Source organism: Empidonax traillii, unplaced genomic scaffold (genome assembly GCF_003031625.1).
Source record: "Empidonax traillii isolate 1590-97213 ecotype Southwest subspecies unplaced genomic scaffold, ASM303162v1 scaffold65:size4453928, whole genome shotgun sequence".
NCBI lineage: Eukaryota > Metazoa > Chordata > Aves > Passeriformes > Tyrannidae > Empidonax > Empidonax traillii.
The window spans coordinates 632546-645694 of record NW_020955258.1 but is presented as its reverse complement, the minus strand read 5'-3'; the positions used below and the strand labels follow the sequence as shown (position 1 = coordinate 645694).

Below are 13149 nucleotides of genomic sequence, written 5' to 3'. Positions count from 1 at the left end.
TGTGATTATTACCAGATCATCTTCTAATGTAAACTTGTATAATGCTCTTGTTTGTAGACAAGTTCCTATTATCCCTCTTCTGCACACTAGGAACTGAGGTGCAGGGTATGGTAGTTTACTGGGGTCACTCTGGAAGCTGAAGGTGCAGCTGAGAGCTGAATCCAGATCCCCAGGCTTCGATGCTAGGACTGTAGTTGTTGCCCTGACTATCTTGGCTTCTAGCTGTTCACTTTCCTCTTCCAAATCTGGTTTTATGTGCTCATTTATATCAGTTTTCTAGCTGAAGCACTGCATTTAGTTCTCTTGAGACTGTGGAGGAGGGTTTTCTGCAAAATGCGGTTTCAGAAGGATGAAGCTCAAGGCGAAGATTGCTTTTAGTTCTGTAACCTTGTCCTAAAATACATCTCTTTGTCACTGGTACCATATCCACTCTGTAAACTGATTTGACCTCTTTCTCAGACTTACTGTGAAGCCTCAAAGAGCTTCAACAGAGCTGCTGGTCCAAAGCCATGTCTTTGCTGTTAGAACTTGATAGAACAGTAATAATGGGAAAACTGTACTCTGCCTCAAAGATTAGTACTGAGAACTCAGTGTAAAATGAGGAGACACGTGTGCTACACAGATGCACTGGTACCCTTTTTAAAGAATTGATTCGTGGAAATTATACATCAAAATAAAACCTGAATTTTGAAGTCAAGGAAGTTAGACTTGAATTTTCTTGATTTCTCTGGAAGAGGTAATCCTTTTCAATGAATTTCTTTCTGAAAAGCTGATCTGGAGCGGAAGGTTTAAAGCACTTGCATCTTTGACTGGAAGTAAGGTTGGTTTTCATATACTGGAGAAAAAAAGTCTTTTTTCCTCCTGCAGTTTTTCTTTGCTTACCTGTATATTAGAAGAAGGTTGGTTCTAAGGGCTTTAAAGAATGTGTTGGGGGAATAAAACCATCAGTTATGCAGTAGAAGTTGAAAGCTAATACTTGCTTTGTTTTGAGTTGTGATAATATATTTAATATTCACTATGGTGATGTATAAAAGCTTTATTGATAAGCACGTCACAAAACTCAGTCTTGGCAGATTTTCTTAAAAGCTGCTATGTTTAAAGGATTTGTGTGTTCTCTTAAGTATAAATAGGTCTGTGATCATCAGTTTGACAATATGAGGGTTTTTTGAAGCTAAATGCATAAATGTTGGCAGGATTTGGACTTCAGTTAAGGTGTCAGATAATGCTAAAACTTGAATTCTGCCACAAACTCTGACTAGCCTTGTATTGTTTTAGAAGCACTACAATTGTTTACTAGCTTTTAGCTTTCCCTAATTTAAATGGAAATTATATTTAAGGATACATCTTCTGTATACACATTTAAATTATTGCTGTTCAGGTAAATTTTCTTAAATGAGAAGATAAATTTTTGAGGCACTATACAGAGACCTGTAGGAATTGGGCAAGCTGGAAGTGGGATAAACTGGTTTTGTTTTGCTTTTAGAACTAGTAGTTAATGCATACCTAAAGAAGTTCAGCTTCAATTTAGAGACTGCAAAAATTGATTACTCTTCTGCACAGGAGACTCTCTACAGGAACTGCAATATAAATTGAATCTATAAATGTAACACTTTGTTAGATAATATTAGAGAAGCAAAAAATGATAATAACCTGATTTTTAAGGAAGAAAAGTTTTTACCTTGCTACAGTTTCTCTAGTAATTTTATTGCTGAATCTGAAATCCAGCCTTTTCTTACAGTAGCACGTTTATTGCAACTTACTGTTTTGGAGGATTCCTCCTGAAGTCAGCACTGAGGTCTTCATACCTTTTTGTAACCTGGTTATTTCATTGTTTCATCTCTTAACACAAAATAGACCAAAGAATCTGTACTGTATTCTGGCACTTCGGGAGGTCTGTCTGGATTAATTTCTACTGGCTGATCAAACACAAATGATTTTACTTCCTATCAGTGGGATGTACACACAGACTAGTGCTGCAGTCTAGGAAAATAAATTTGTGATTGACTAGCACTTGTGCCAAAAAGGAATTTGACTGCAAGAGCTCAGTGCAATGGCCCATTCTTTGCACCAGGGATTTACTTACTCCTTTATACTGTTTTCAGGCCTACCTTTTTTAGGCAGGTGAACATGAGAAAACACCTCGTGGGTGGGAAACATAGTGTGTTCTAGTCTGATAGCTTCCATTAATCATGCTCCTTGGAACTGCAGAGGTGGTTCCAGATTTGTTCTTTGCCTGCAAACAGTGGGTTGTGGACACAGGACAGGATTCCTCCTGGGGTCAGAAAGCTGGTGCATTGATTTGATGATACCTACACAGCTCACTGCTGAGCACTGGCAGTTTCTTTGGCTTTGCCACCGTGCATACGGTGCCTTCTGAGCCTTGGCAGGAGCCTGGACTCCCCCTAGGAGCTGGCTTTGAGCAAGGTTTGGAACAGGCTGGGGAAGAAAATGTTGGCTTATGCAAATACCTTCTTGTGGGCCAGTATGTCCTCCTGTCACAACAGCATGAGTAGAGCGAGCACGAGGTAGTAATTGCTGCTCAGCTGTAGTTATTACTTGGCCTTTTATCCCTGGTAGCCCTCTGTGGCTCACAAATTGATTTAGGTTTCCCCTCAGAAGGCCTGTTATACCATTTCCAATGTTTTAATGTGTGCCATGCAGCCTCCCAGCTCCTGTGTTCCTAGGTGCTGGTAGGAGTGAGTTCTGGAAGCACGCTATGGAGTCTGCACTCACGGATCGTGTGAAGGTAATCGTAATTTCAGGTGTGCAGGAAATTTTGTTGGGTTTCTTTCTGGATGCTATAAGCTCTCAAATAGTTAAAGAATACAGATGGATGTGAATTGCTGATGCAGTTTGGGGAAACACTGAAAAACTGGTTAAATAGCAGAAGAATTGCATTGTGTCTTGGAGCTGGAGCTGAAGGCAGCTTAACTAACTCCGGAGGGACTGATGCTGCTCTGCAATGTTAACTGCCCTTACAGAACTCCTGACTACAGAAGTGTTTTTGTATAGGCTGGCACGAGGTGTAAAGAGGTGTTACTACTGAGGAAAAGAAGTTAACTTTTATTACTAGCTACATATCTGGTTAAAAGTTGTGCTTGTGTTTTGAATTCCTCTACAGCTAGTCTAGCACCTTCCTCTTCATTTGCTGCTCAGCCTTGCATTTCATCTTTTCTCCGTTTTTTCCTTCATATTCCAGGTGTTCTGTTGCCATGTCCCCCAGCTGCTGGCATTCCTCCTCTAATCACATTGCTCCTTCTTTCTCTCTGCATTTTTGTGCCTCTCTGAAACACCACAAACAACTATTAGTTGCTTATGTACTCTCTATTTTTTCATCAGTTTCAGATAAAAATAAAATACTGTTATAATATTGACATTTCAAGTATTTACTATTGTTTCACATGACTTAAATTGTAATTGGATTTTTTTAAGATCTGCTTGGCACTTAGGTTTTCAAGCCTTCCTCTGTGACTATTTGTTAGAAATAAATATCTTTTTTTAACTGTGAAGCTCCTGGGAGTTGGGTTTTCAAGGAAGAGATGTGATGAAAACATCAAGAAATGATCAGATGTAGCACAAACATTGTTATTGCTAGCATCTCGCACAGTTGCATCACAGCTAGGCTGTGGAATTTCTCTTTTTTTTCCAGCCTGCAGGGACTGTGACAGAGAGAACTATTGTTACCACACCTGTTTAACAGGGGAGCAGCTGAGGTACTGTGAGTTTGGGACTTAATGTCACGTGAATCTCAAGGCAGACACACAGGAGGCTGTCTGTGTCTTTACCAGAAATCATCCATTCTGACGAATTATCTGCAACTAAAGTAAGCATTAGCCTTTCTATAGACCATCTGCTGCTCCACGTTCCTCTAACTGTTGCTTCTTCTGGAAGTGCAGAAGCTTCCTGTGATATTCCTGCTGCTGCCAAATATGTTCTTGTGCTGTTTTCTCTAATTGTGACTTCTTTGCTGCCACCTCCTCCTCATGGCACCTCCACTCTTCTTCTAGTTTCTGTTTCTGTAAACTAAAACGTAAATGATTATTAATTGCTATGGCAACCTTGGTTTTGCTGAGCGTTCTTGCCAGAAGAGCAGATGCTGGCCCAAGGAGCTAAGCAGATTGCCAAAGGGAAGGGGAGAGAGCTGAGAATAAAGAGAGAATGGGTTCTGGTTAGTGATATTTAGCATATGTCTGGTTGGTTCTGCAAATAAATACTACAGAAAAATACTGTCTACTTTCTTCCATGCTGTCTGTAAGGGAGCTAAAACCTGAATTATGTTTTTCACATATGTGCCTTTGAGGAGGACATGAGGAGTATGGATACAGGTACATGGCTTACGTGAAACAAAGATCTGGAGGCAAGGGATAAAGGAGAGCACTGGAACAGATAGGAAAGTCCAGAGAGCAGGAGCTGGAAGAAGTTGGAATGCATATTTGTGTAACAAGAACACAAACCCAGAACGGGAAGCCAGGCTATACAACAAACGAGGCAATGGAAAGCCTTGGCTGGGATTTAGATGTAAACAGAATGGCAGTTAAATGGGCTATTTTTGCAAGAGGGTTCACACTGAGAGTAAAGAGAATGAAAGAAAGTCAAGGAGGTTCATGAAGCAAAGGAATATTCTCCCTATTTTGTGAATGGGAAGTTAAGAAAAAAATCAAAAAAAGGTCATCTGCTTCACTGAATGCTGTTGAAGGTATTTTCCAAGTGTCTTGGTGTTCTCAGTCCAGGAGTTTGACTTGAATGCCTAATTTGCTTTTCCTGAAAGTTAAGCAGGACATGGCAGTAATTTTGAAAAATGTCTTATAAGTGAGATTTGTCTTGCCTTCAACCATCTGATTAAAACATGCTACTTCTACTAATCAGGTTCTTAGGGATGCCTGTTTTCCTGGGAATTCTCTCCAGAGTGTTCAGCCATTTCTAGGTAGGCTGCAGCTCCTCGAGACCACCCGAGGAGGTCGCTGTTCTCCCCGGGAAATGCCGTTCCAGTGAAAAATTATCGGATGGAAGCGAAGCAACGAGATGGTGTCAAATGTATTGTTTTGTGTAAGCAGAACATGTCAAAGGGTGAATAGAAATGTGATTATCATATTGCACCAGAGCTTGTTTCTGGTGCAATATACTTACAGGTTTCCCAGAGCTTTGCCTCAAGTATTTGGTGGGAGGGGTTTTTGTGAGGTTTGTTACTGGTTTTTTTTTTCCTCCTAAAGTTATATCAGCAGTAGAAAAGAGCAAAAGTGCTATTAATGCATCTTTTTTGTATTATAAAATGCTTGTATAGTTAAGGAATAACCTACGTTGTTATGAGATGGTTATAACCATGCTGAGTTTTTTGTCAGGGAAAGTGCTCAGTAAGGAATTTAATGCTGTATGAGAAGTGTGGAATATCATCTTCATGAACTCACTGTAAGCTAAGTACAATTGGTTGAAAACCTGAATTTGGTTAATGACTTTTAATCACTGTTGATACTGATCTTTTTCATATTGACAGACACTTGGAAAAATCAGAATTAAATGTAGTATTAGAAATGGATGAAAGCTTTAGAAAAAATGAAGTTAGTAGACATACATGCAATACTAAACTCAGGAAAAGTCTAATATACTGCTATGCACCTATTTCAGATTAAAATATCTGTGATGTTATACTTTAGTTTGGAATTTGCCCAGCAGTGCTGGATCAGTTTGCTGGCTCCTTTGCACGCTGTGTTGTTAGTCTTCTGATATATTAGAAGATGCTTTGTTGTTATCTATGTTTCTTCATGCTGGAACATTGATAGGTTTGGATGCATGTGCCTGGCCTGCAAAAGAAAAGCAACTGCTACAATAGTTCTGTCATGAATCCATTCAAATGTTTCCTTCTCAAATGAGAACATTATTCTCACTAACCACATCTCTTCTGTTGTTCCTTTTCCAGGTCTGCCTTCACTTTTTCCATTTGTTCCTACTTCTCTTTCTTTTTCCATTTCTGCTCTTGTTCTTCCTTCTTCTCCTTCCTGTGCAGATTTCTCATTTTGGCATTTATCAGAAGGAATCTGAATGGGAATATAATTAATAATGAACTTCAAGTTGACATTCTGTGAATGGTTATTATTAACTGAGATTTAACATTTTTGAAACATATATGCTTTATTTACTTATTAAAGTTTGTTGGGCTTTCCTCTCACTATAGCCAACAATGCCTGTTTTCTCTATATGATACATGTTTTAATATTTTTTTCTTCCAGAAGATAATTCCCTTTATGATTCTTGATTACTCTTATGTTAATTTACTAGTATTTAGCGTCCAAATGTATTGCTTCTTAAGCTGTATTCTTGAACCTCTGCCAAGTTTGTGTTTTTCCCTGTATTTTTTCTAAATGTTTTTGAAGCTGTACAAGATGAGTGGGCAGGCACAGGGGTTTCAGTCACAGAAAAGAGGATGCTGAGGAAACAGGTATGGTCTAAAAAATCATAAGACTCTGGTAGCTGAACGATCAGCTACAGAATGATCACTGTGGTGAAATGGGAAGGCTTCAGACAGTCCGTATTTTTCCAGTTTTAAACCACGACTGAGGGAAATGCCGTATCTGCCTGTGCGGATGATGCTCAGATAAAAAAACCAATACAACACCTGTTGCTAGTGAGGGAAAACGAGTCTGGGGGTGATTTGAGATTGGCTACACCTGTGCTTGGGGTGATAAACGAGCTGGTGCTGCTGGAGAGCTCTGTCTGGGGTGGGGCAGCCCCGGGGCCGGGTCCTGTGCGGGGCTGTGGGATCCGCCGAGCGAGCCGGGGACTGCGCCCTCCCTGCCCGGGAGACAGCCCCCCGTGCTGCCCTCTGAGGGGGAGCTGAGGGACAGGGTGTGCCGTGAGGGGGCTGAGGGCTGGGAAAGTACCTGCGAGGCGGAGAGGCCTGGCTCTCCCTCCGTGCTGGGCCGGGCGCCGTGAGGGGACCCAGCCGTCCTGTGGTGGTGGAGGCCGGCGGCAGAGCTGCCCGGCGGCAGTGGCCGTAGCCAGCAAGGACACACTGGGTAAGTCTCTGCTGTCTTTATATCCTCACTGCAGGGGAGTTTCTTCAGCACATGTCGCTGCCCACACCGGCAAGCGCCGTTCCTCATCCCCAGGCCCAGTGCTCCCGCCCGCTGCCGTGTGGGAGGGAAGTGCTGGCTGGCGTGGCTGTGGGAGGCGATCGCCCTGAGCCGGGGTGGGGGGAGCTGTAATGCCATGGATACTGTGGTGATTTTTCCCTCAGAGTACAAATGTTTCTTCAGTCTAGAGGTAGATCTGGCCTTTCTGTCAATGTGATAATATTTGTCATATTTTTGTGGCGTGGGAAAGTGTCAGAACAAAACATAAATAGAATCAAAATGCTGTGTTTCATGTAAAACTCAATCTAGGTACAGGATTTTTTTTTTCTAGATATAACTTAAAATCAAAGTCATATTCTTGGTCTTTCTGTCCCTCCTCTGTTTTCTGCTCCACCTAAATTAATCGAAGGTACCAAGAATCTTACTTTGAATCTTCATTTGTTATGGTCAAAAAAGGTGCATCAAATGTGTTGTCAGGACTGTAGTGAACTTCAGACAGAAAAACTGGAGGGGGAAGATTAAGACTTTGATGCAGACAATTGTTAACATTACAGGTAATCTTGTACTAATCACCACTACTGCTGCCTGGACTGCTCTCCCGACGGCTGACGCTCTTGGCTGGCTGGCTGGCTGGATTAAATGCTCACAATTAACTTGACCTCTGTGTGGACAAATGGTAGAAGGCCGTGATATCCAGCAGAGAGAAGCTGCAATGTGACACAGGTGAGCTGTGAGCTTCCTGCTGCCTCTGACCTGCTGGGTAACTTTGGGCAAGCTTTCCCCATCTCTGAAAGTCTGCTGCCTGCAGTGCGAGGCCCAACAAAATCCAACTTTCAGTTTCCAGGTATGACCCTAATGCAAACAGACGTGCCTGAATAACCTCAAACCACGTTTATTGTAAGTGCATGCTCTAGTACACATACTTGAGGTTTTCCACTTTACAGGTGCAGTCTAGAGAGGAAAAAAAAAAATCTAGCTGCTATATCTGCTTGTTAATACGATTTGTAATCCTTGAGTTTTGATACAAAATAAAAAGAAAAAAAACCCCTTTCATTTACTGTAAGTGTAGTTAAAATAATTTTAACTATTAGTAATGCTTGATCTATCTTGTTTGAGGCTTAGTAATAAAGAAATTAGTTTTAAAACCAGTTATTACCACTCAAAGTTATAAAATAATTGCTAAATACAAGAATTTTCCGTGGTCTTCTATCCTGAAAGCAACTACCGAGCAAAAGCACAGAAATCAAATTGGCTGGACTCTCTCCTTCAATCTGTTTTGAAGAAATTGGCTATAGCATGTTAATCCCTCATATCTTTATCTCTCCCACTGGGATAATTACAGGTGCATACAGTAACCTTCAGCAAGATCTGTTTCTTGTTAGTTAACCTTACTGTAAGTACTTATGATATGTGGTCATAAAGGGGTATTGATCCATCTCCTTGCAAGCAGAAAATGCTGAAATGTTGTGCTGATTTGTTAGTTACATCACAAGAGTTGCTGATATGAGAATATTTATGTCTCTTCAGGATTTACATGCTAGGGCTTGGCCACAACTGCTGCAGCCCACTGTTGTACAAGCACTCCAAATGAAATGTATTCCTATGCTAGTGGGTCTAAAATTTCTGCATTATAACTTACCTGAGACATGAAGAGAACTTCAAGGTGCTCTGTGTTCTCTCTAGGGGTGAATTGCTGAGGAAAAGATAAAGAAAACTATTTTCCTCTATAAATTACAATTTAGGATTTATGCCTCAGGCTAAACCCGTGTCTACTGATTTGTGTAAAGAACTGCTGTTTGCTCTTTGTGGGTTGTTGGGTTGGGTTTTGGCAGTTATCTGCTGTGATCAAACTGCTTCTGCAGTTCCTTCTAGTACCAGGGTGGGCTGTGCACCGAGACCCTCCTGTTTCACTTCACCCTAAAACCAGTTGTTGGACCAGTGAGGGAGAACAGATGGCATCTCAGAATATACTTTGAGACAGAGTTTGTCCTCTGCTAGTCCAGCTGTGCTTTTTCAGTGCTGCTGGCCCTAGGGAGGGGTTGTGAGGAAGAATGGTGTTCTACCATTAGTCAGTAGTGTCTGGTCTTACATGTACACATTCATTACTTAACAGGTGACTATATACAATTCCTGCAAATGAGTGATTGTTTTGCTTCCTTAACTTTATCCTGATGGTACAAAGCAGATGGAATCTGTACCACAAACCAGACAGCACTTAGTTTGTTAGAGTCAGTGTCTGAACTGTGATTGAAACCAGTCTGTAACAGAAACATTTAGTCAGACATTACAGGGAAAGGGAGCAGGAAATTTTGCTGTCGTAGGACTTAGAAGATTGGAGCTGCTGCCAACTGTTGTTTTTTTTTTTTCCTGCTCTTGTTCACTGGGAAGTCTCCTCTCCTGCATATGGTTTTGGAGTTACTTGTTTTTATTGCATATTTCTCCTGCATATTAACAATCAAAATTTAGACTTGATTCCACCTGAAAAAAAAAAAAAAGTTTAGGAAGGTGCAGAAAAATTTGAGATTTGGTTTTACTCCTGCCTTAAACCTCTCGACCTGTTTTGCACAAATGTAAGCATGAAGCTCTTCAGAATAATTTGTCAGTACCACTTAATGAACAGCTGGTGTAATTGTAATGGCTCTAACAGGTGGCTGCTGCTCTCTTTTTGAACATCACTTTTCTCCTCATCACTGAGGAAAGCAAATGCAGGTGCTTTGCATATTTATAAAAGGTGAATATTTTAATAATTCATTTCATTTCCGTAATATTTATCCAAAGATCTTGGAGTATTTTAGAAATTCATGGTCTGAGTTTTATTTTTAGTTTAGGAGTGATGTGAATACATCACTTCCAGTGACTTCAGCAGCAGCAAATGCTCAGTTTCTCTGAAGATCGGGCTACAAATACTGACATTTCACATTTTAATTAATAAGTTCTGTATTAGTGTTCTGTGATGTCCTGTTTGGTTTGTATTTCCTGAATATGGCTCTGAGAGGCATATTTGTAAATCAATAGCATAATTAAAAAAAAAGTGAAAGGCTTTATTTTGCTTGTCCAGAGATGGCTCTGGGGAGACCTCACAGCAGCCTGGCAGTACCTAAAGGGGTCTACAAGGGAGCTGGAAAGGGACTTTTTACAGGGCATGTAGTGACAGGGTAAAGGGGAAGGGCTTTAAACTGAAAGAGGGGAGGTATAGATTTGATATTGGAAGAAATTCTTTACTGTGAGGGTGAAGAGGTTCTGAAACAGATTGCCCAGAGAAGTTATGGGTGCCCCATCCCTCGAAGTGTTCAGGGTCAGGTTGGATGAGACTCTGAGTAACCTGGTCTAATGGAAGGGTGTACCTGTCCATGGGGGTTTGGAACTAGATGATCTTTAAGGTCCCTTCCAAACCAAGCCGTCCCATGATTCTTGTCTTTGGATTAACTGGTTTAGAGCAGGCAGTTGATTCTGAGAGTGTGACCTGAATGTAATGATTTTATATGCAGAGTCAGCATTCTCATGGTGTGTAGATGTGTGCTTGGGGGCAGGGTTTAGTGGTGGACTTGCTAGTATTAGTTTAATGGTTGCATTCAATAATCTTAAGGGTCTTTTCCAACCTAAAAAAATTCTAGGATTCTATAGTGCATTACTCTTTCTGCCACAATACTGGACTGGGGGGAAAAAAGAAGGCAGATGTTCATTCTGAGCATGGAATGTATTACCTTTGGCTTAACACAAGTTCTGTATAAAACGGTTTACTGGGATGCAAAAAAAAAAAAAATCTTAGTCCTAGTTGAATCTTTATAGATTTCATTTTGGTTTAAAAACTGACTCTGCTTTGAGGTCATTTGGTATAAATTCCACTGAAGGCCTTCTCCTTGGACATCTACTATAAGTAAATGCTGAGGGGTTTGTCCAGGACCATACAGAGTTGTAGAGAATAATCTGTTTAGTGCGTGTCTTCTCCCTGTGTTTCCCCAGTCCCTGGTACTTGTCATGAGGTCATCGCTGTGCAGAAAAGTCACAAGCCTGACTTCACTGCCTGTTTGAGACTAATTTATGGTTGTCTTGTGTCATCCAAGTAGCACAAAGCCTGCCTATCCGATGAAGTTTCCAGCGGTGTCACCATGTAGCTTTTTCCTGGTGTTCATTTTATGTATAACTCATTAGTTTTCCTCCAGAGTCTGTCTAGACTGGACCGTGTGCTTTTGTGTTTTACTTGCAAGAATGGGTTTACACCTGAGCAGTAACTTCATGTAGCCTTTTATTTTTTCCCAGTCCTAGTTTCAGGTCTCATCAAAGCACCCCATAAAGTGATTAGATACCGTAGCAGTCAAATGTTTTAATTTGAGGGTTCTGACAGGGGATCCATCTCTGACTGATAAATAGGAGGCAATGACTGTCCCTTCTCACTGTGAATATGGGCCCAGAGGCATTGATTGCTGAGAATTTCCCCTCAGATGCTACACTGTGGTAAACAATAATGTGTCTAAGATGCCTGACTAAAATAGAAACAAAGGAAGTAGAAACCCAGTCTGAGTCTTGTTTTCAGAAACGAACTTGACATAGAAACAGAAGGTTTTTATTTAGTAAACTTGTATCTTTTTAGTGAAATCTGCTGTATGGTCAAAGCAGATTCCCAATTGTGTAATACTGCATTCAGCTTTTCACTTGCTTTTTGTCTGCATGTATAAAAGTGAAGATCAGCTCTTGGTCAGGTTAGGCTACGGCTACACTGTCGCTGTGGTTCAGTGCCATTGGTCCTAGTAAATAAGTAGCCAAACCATAGGATGAGAGAATAGCTCTAGTCCTGAATTTGATGTTGGAAAAACAAACAAACAAAAACCCCAAAACACAAACAAAAAACAAACAAAACACACACACACACACAAAACAAAACAACAAAAAACCACCACAAAAATTAATGATTACATTTAACTCTCTCATCCTGAGAGAAATTTGGAACTTGGTATTGTAGTATCTTCTGACTTCAGTTATGGATTTTTGATAGTCCCATCAAATGTAATTTTTCTCAATGTATAGTGTGGTTAAAAGAATGATTTCATATGCCTATGAGCCAGACTAAAGCTGCTGAATCAACACTGGTGATGTCAATTATCAGAACTCAACTATTGGGTAAATTAATAATGAAAAGGCTCTATAAACAGCAATCTGCCTCTTCCTGACAAAGCCCTAGGAGCCAGTTTTCCTGCCAACATCGGCTGAAAGTGTGAGAGATTAAACTGTAGGAGTGATTCTTTAGCAGTAGAAGATTGTCTTCTCAGGCTATATTGAAGGACAGCTTCACTTACTAAAAGAATGAACTTGAGTGCTGGAGAGGAAGGAGCAGGATTTTCCCTGAAAGAAGTAAGCCATTCAGTGCTTTTCCCTGCAGAGCTGGGCTGTGGCACAGGATGTTGAGGCACCAGCAGAGAGAGCCGTTGTTTCAAGAATGTGTGGAAAGCTGTACAGACGGTACAACTTGCTGGCAGGGCATGAACTTGAAGTGTGTTACTGCAGAAGCTCACATAGATTTTTAAGGAGATAAAAGAACTCTTGTAGAGAAGGAATCTTCACTTTCTCAAGACCCTCCCTCCTCTTCCCATAGTGTCTGGACAAAGTTGCACGAGGATCACCTAATAGTTAAAGGCTTGAATCCATGCCTCTGCTCTTTTATACTTCCTGCAATGCACAGGCTTGAATAATTTACCTGTGATATATGCAGAGCTTGTCTCAGATGAACTTATACAGTGCAGGCAAGCTCATGGGATGTTGGTCAGGAGAGGGAAGAGAAAGGTATGAATTCCAATTAAATATGCAGTTACGAGTCTTGGAACTGATGTTCCATTTAATTTGGTCCCCACCACATTTGACAACACGAACTGTTCTTCCCTAAGTTGTCAGTTGCTGTTGAGACTTACAGCATTGTTAGCCCTGTTGAAAATGATTCATCCTTAGCATGGGGGAGTTGCTCTCATCCAGCTCTGAGCTTCCTTCTGAGGGTGTGCACCAGTCCTGTTCTGGCATAAGACTGATACAGCAAGCCCAAGGAGGAACACAGCATTGCCAGCTGTTCTGTTAGCCATGACCATTTGCAAAG

The 13149-nt window shown here is 40.9% G+C and overlaps 1 long non-coding RNA gene across 1 annotated transcript; it reads right to left on the bottom strand.

The window, feature by feature from the left end:
- Positions 1-3920: 3920 nt before the first annotated feature.
- LOC114055726 lies at positions 3921-5961 on the bottom strand. The gene is made up of 3 exons (XR_003570812.1): positions 5887-5961; positions 5614-5798; positions 3921-4023 (listed from the first exon to the last, which is right to left on the bottom strand). It is a non-coding gene; the product is annotated as an uncharacterized LOC114055726 (long non-coding RNA).
- Between the last annotated feature and the right edge of the window lie 7188 nt (positions 5962-13149).